Source organism: Carassius auratus, chromosome 9, assembly GCF_003368295.1.
Source record: "Carassius auratus strain Wakin chromosome 9, ASM336829v1, whole genome shotgun sequence".
Lineage (NCBI taxonomy): Eukaryota > Metazoa > Chordata > Actinopteri > Cypriniformes > Cyprinidae > Carassius > Carassius auratus.
This window is the reverse complement of record NC_039251.1, coordinates 9,516,020-9,522,019: the sequence shown is the minus strand read 5'-3', so window position 1 is coordinate 9,522,019 and position 6,000 is coordinate 9,516,020. Positions and strand designations below refer to the sequence as shown.

Sequence of the window (6,000 nt, the reverse complement as noted above, 5' to 3'; positions counted from 1 at the left end):
ATGAATTAAGAGTATGTGATGTTGTGGGTGAAATACTGTATAGAAAGATGAATGAAGACTTTTGCCTCATTTAATAAATATCTGACAGCACTGACAAAAGTAAAACTAATATATCTTTTTTTTTTTTTTACTTCTAAGTTCTGTCAGGACAGAGTAGTACAGTTTATTAAAAACACATACTGTGTCTATTTTTCTATTGTTCCTTTATGTTCCATCGCGGAAGTAAGCCATTTTCTTTGAACGTGCGAAAAACAGAACCAAGAATAACAAAGTGCAGTACACATTATTAGAAAACTATTTGTGTGCAACAAACCATTGTGATTATGTGATTATAATGAATATGATAATAAAATAACAGTTTGCAATATAGAGCAACATAATGGACAGTTTCTGTAAACTTAAAATAACTGAAAACAAATAGGCTAAATTGTCATAATTTGCAAAAAAAATAAAGACTAAATCAAACGAATTTTGTGTAAAGAACAATATTAGGATTATGTCTGGTTAATATTAAACTGAAACTGTTAAATTAATGTCAAGTAAAGATATGGAATAGACTAGCCTATGTTTTTTGCATGTCTCAAGAATCAGAGCACTGGTCACAAAGTGTGGGAACTCAGTATTAAACTAACATAAATATTTTAGTAGACTGCAACCCTGTAATAGCCGCGGCCAAGCGCCAACTGATCATCATCACTCTGTCGTTTACACATATAATTAATTAAACACAACAAATTAGCATTTTTATCTTACAAATGTAATCATCCGTTTTTGTTTACAGCCAATCTGTTTCGCGTTGGTGTCCTCCGCCAATCAAAATCGTCGCTTGGGTTCAGCCTCCTGCCATGACGACGGATAGTGGGCGGTCCCTGCAGTGCTTCAGCCAATCACGACGTGCTTCTTTAACCACGTTGCGCGCTGCAGACTGGCGACCCCGCGAGAGTATTCTAGGCCGCTCGTGTGATCAAACAGAGCCACTCCGTTCCTGGGAACAACATCGAGATTAGAGCTGGGCTCCCAACTTTATTCCAATGGTGGATGGGGTGCTTTGAATCTGTATTGAGGTGCCGATAGCCTCATTCGCGCCCGTGAGTATTGACGTATCTCCACTCTTGTGTTATTTTTAGAAGCGGGATATTTTGCGCGTGTTCCCGCTGTGTTTATGTAACGCAAACAGATTTCCTTTTTTCTATATGTAAGCTTCTCAGAGCCTGACGCAAGTTGTTCGTCTGGTTATTTGACAGGGGTAAAAGCAGAACTGTTCTACAGTAGATGTTAACCCGCCCCCGCTGTTGGAAGGTGCGTTATAACGCGCTTGTAGTGTGAAACTGTAATAATGAACGCGACGCATCGCTGCAGCTCTGATCGGAAGCGGGGCACGCGAGCATGTCATAATGCAGCTCCACAGTCCACAATGGAAACGCGCACTATGGATAGAGAAATAACCGCGTTTAACCAGGCTGTGCGGACTGGAATTGGATGTTTTCAGCCAAATACATTTTTGACTGCAACTTCCAAATATTTCTGTCGTGAAGTGTTCGTGTGAAGGGCTAAGTCAGAAAGCACCTATTCATTCACGTGTCTAAATTTGGTCAAGTAAAATTGCACCTTGCACCGTATGCATATCCTTTGCATTACAATAATTATGTCATCATCTACCTAGTCATTGTTTGACTTCTTGTTTCTCCAAGGCAACACATGAGTTATCAAAACGTCAAAGCGGCTCTGTGCATTCATTAAAGATGTAAAGGCTTCTACAACATGGTTACACTAATATATTGTGTTATCATATAATGTTGTTTGGCTGTTGTTATTAATATTCAACTTCTTTTCAGTCCATTAGTCATCAAAACGTCAAAGTTGCTCTATGACATTTTTTTTTGAAGATACAAGGTGACAGCTGTCAAACATGCAAATATTTTAATTAACCACTCTATAAAATATTATTACTAAATAAACAGTTAGCGGTGTTATTTTAATATTAAATATTATGATATTTCACCAACATTATAATACTGTATAATTCGAGTTTTATTCGATCAATGGATTTATTTACTATATTTATGAACACACTTTTTATTCCCATCAAGACACTTCAGAGTCCCATTAGGTAGATATTTATTTATTCAAAATTACAACAAAAATAACATTTTGTATAGCTTAATATTACCACATAGTGTTGTTTGGCTGCTATTATAATCAACTTTTTGGACGATTAGTCATCAAATTCTTGGTAAACACCACAAGTGTATATCAGTGGTGATGGGAGGTGCAGCTTTAGTGTATGAAAACCAGCTCACACGCAGATCTTTTTGTCTTTTAAGTCATTTCAATTTGAATGTGACCACAAGTTATGATTTTTGAGTGGGTGATTTGTTGACTTTGTAATTAATCTGTCCATTTTTACCAGTTCAGTGCATTCAGGCTGACAGTGAGTGCACCTGATATCATAGGTGTGCATTGCTCTATTTTACAGCATGATCAGCCAATCACGTAGATGCTTTGCCTTCTCTTCTGTGACAATTTGCCTGTTTTATGTACTTGCCTAACCTGAAATGTTTATTGTATTTTTTTCCAACTTTGTTCATGTCTTTTCACTAAGGGCACTAAGTGAATCGCCAAAGACAATATATCTCATTTATATCAGTAGTGCTTGTAAAGTTCAGAGATCGCAGGAGCCGTTTGTAATTTAAATTGGAACATAAAGTCTACATTAGCTGAACTACTAGTTAGTTTGTAACTAACTTTCCTTTTTTTGGTTGCATGATTTGTTCTTGAGGCAGAATGTATTGGTAGGTCATAAACTCACCATAAAATAATAAATAGTTGCATAATATTATGCTTCCCTTCAATTATCCAATACATCATGAGTATTAGCTGTGTTCTGAAGTGCAGCGAATTTAAGTTTATTATAACTTTTGCTAACTAAAGTGAAATGGAATTATTCATACAAATGCAAAAGTTGAAAGGCAATACTACAAAATCGTGAATAACATTCAGAAACCGTATTGGACATTTAATAAGAATCAATAAATACTTTTGAAGAAATTCTATTATGATTGATTTGATATGATTGAAAATGGAGTGATGCACACGGAGGCCGTGTTTTTATGTCAGATTTGTGTTGAGTAATTAATTTACCTAATGTTCTCTCTCTTAAAATGTAAACTAGTGTAAATGTCAACATCGTCATATATATCTAAAGAATTGAAGTCTATCAAGTAAAACAAGAACCTATTGATGCAATTCAGTTAATCTGTATTTTTTTTTCCAGCTGATACTCTGAAGACTCAAAGCTCCTAATAATGACTCCGAATATCATGCAATGTATTCTAATATATTCGAATATTAAACGGTCTGATCATAGACTGTAAAAAATGCACTACACATGGCATTTTAAAAACCAGATATTTTATTTAGAATTCGATTACTGATATTTCACGTCATGTTCGAATGCATATTTGAATATCGAATAAAAAGTGACAGCCCTAATATATATAAGTAGAGAATACAGCTATTTATATCTTAAACAACTTTTTACATAACATATAAATTACCGCAATAGATAAATAACCGGTGTAGGCTAACTTGCACTGTGGCTACACCAGATGTGAGTGGCACGACAAACTACTATAGAACCCATTACAATAAGTACTAGATTCAAGCGGCATGGCATGGCAAAATAGCCTACTATAGAACTCATTTTAATCAGTGATGCGGATGCAGGATGCAGCGTGGCACGACACGACAAATCCCTGACAGTAAACTGCTGCCACATTCTATTTATGGTGTGCTGACACAAAGTTCACATTATTTTTTATGGTCGCTTTGTTGTGTCCAGTGTAGACAGCTGTTGAGGTGCGGTGCAACAGTATGGAAGGACCAAACTCCACCACTGAGGCGCTGTCATCAGAAGCATGTGTTGCCAGATGTTGAGGGGGTTCTTTTGCATTACAGATTTCATGCCCTCATGGACTGTAACATAGTGCTCGATGGCTTAAAAGGAGGGCACGTGCCTGTTTAGAGTGTCTGTAATGAACCAATTTCATGTAGAAGTATAGAAGCCCTATGATTACAATGAGCATTATTAGAAAATTCTGAAATTATCAGACATTATGGGATTTTTTTTTAAACATTATTCCTCGTACATCTTACACAGAGGTCAAAATGATCGTACAAATACTATAATTATTGTACATTTGGCAACACTGTTACTCACTCAAAAAATATCACATGCAGAAACTAAGAAATGTATTTTTCTGTCAAGATATTTATTTTATTAAGGAAAAAAAATGGTCTGGTTTCTACAACTTTCACTTTGGAGAAAAAAATCTGGCTTTAAGCTTGAAAGAAATAAAGATTTGGCACTTATCCTGATAATTATCGATATCGACAGATATTAAAGAAATTTGTGATGATTTTTTTTGGCCGTATCACCCAGCCCTAGGGTCATGGCATTGTCTACTTGAGCAGTGCATCAGTTAATACGGTTTCGACCAGCTCATTTACGGTTATGTGGAGAGATTCCTGTGCTGCGTATGTATTAGTCAGACTGAGATGAGTTTGTCCACAGGGCACACAAAAAGTGCCAATGAGTATTGGGTGTCTCATTTGATGTCAATTTCAGAGTTGAAGGTTAGGCTTAGCTGCATGTTTGTTCTTCTCTGTGGCACTTTGTAACGGCAGATGTGTCAGATTAAATTCCATCTCGAGTCAATTGACTTCAATTTGTTCATTGGGCTAAATAAATATGGAGTATACACACACATGCTATATATATATATTTTTTTTTTTTGTATCCTTCACTTCGATCTTTTGGTTTATTTATTTTAGTTCTCAATTTTAAACCAATAATTCATCATTCAATCAAACATATTTTGAGTAAATTGAAAATGTTTAATGACTGAACTAAAAATTAATTATCTTCAATCTAGTCGAAAATATAAATCAATATTTGTTAAAAAATACTTACATTTTATTATGTGCATATCATAAAATGATTTAAATATTTATATAATTTTTAGTTCTTAGTTGTTTTTTTTTTTTTAATTCTGTTATTTGTTTCATTATTTTGAATAAAGTATTAATATTTTCATACATCCAAAATGAAATGTGGAAAATTCTCGAACTGTAGCACTTCATTTGCATAAAATCGGATCAATTGATCAAGCCGTAGGGCCGGACACACATTTATGTCCAGAACACCAGGTAAAAGTGGATTGTGCATAAGTTTCCTTTAAGTCTCTGTGATATTCATGATGTTGCTTATTCATCACCAATATTTATTTATTTATTTATTTATGTTTATGTCTCCCAGCCATGTGTGCAAGTACCCTATATTCTGGACTATTCCTGTTGTATATCTTGGACAGTTAGTCAGTTGGAAACTAACAGCACTAATTTCTAGTTCGTCCAGAGGGAAGACTGAATAATGAGCATCAGCAGCAGGAAAAACAGTAAGTTATTGTATGGTTTGATGCACATAAATAATGGGGCTTTGTGTGTCACAGTATGAAAACCGCAGCCCTATTCATGTCCTTACTCTAACCTAGTCTTGAGCCATGTGTTCATAATATCTGCATAATTAATACTCCAAATAAATAAGGATATTTCAAGTGGTGAATCTGGAGGAGGAATCAAACCACAATGGAGTTTAGCTGAAATCTGAAGAAAAGGGCTACACTGATTTAAGCCTGTGTTTGTGATATATTATTAATATAACTTAACTGCATCTGGACTTGTTAAATTTCTGAAATGGATCTCGAAATATACTGATAAAGATATCTTTTGTGGTTCTGTTTGTTGTGATTTCCATATTGAGGTGTGCAAGAAGTTGATCTGTTGACATGGATATTGCTTCTAAGATATTGACATAAGATATGGTTTTATGAATTTGATTTGGTCAAACATCAGCAATTAGTGGTACCAACTTAGCAATTAGTGTGAATTGATTAGTTTATCTAAGCTTTTGAAAAATATTTACTTTTTCATATTTTGAGA

The 6,000-nt window shown here is 34.8% G+C and overlaps 1 protein-coding gene across 2 annotated transcripts in view; it reads left to right on the top strand.

Annotated features, from left to right (window-relative positions):
- Window positions 1-913: 913 nt before the first annotated feature.
- The window catches only part of LOC113108302 (double-stranded RNA-specific editase 1-like), a 147,618-nt gene continuing 142,531 nt past the window's right edge, over window positions 914-6,000 (top strand). For both annotated transcript variants that reach the window (XM_026271258.1, XM_026271257.1), the window contains exon 1: window positions 914-1,088. The gene's annotated coding sequence lies outside the window, so the exon portion shown is untranslated. The remainder of the gene's footprint in view (window positions 1,089-6,000) is intronic.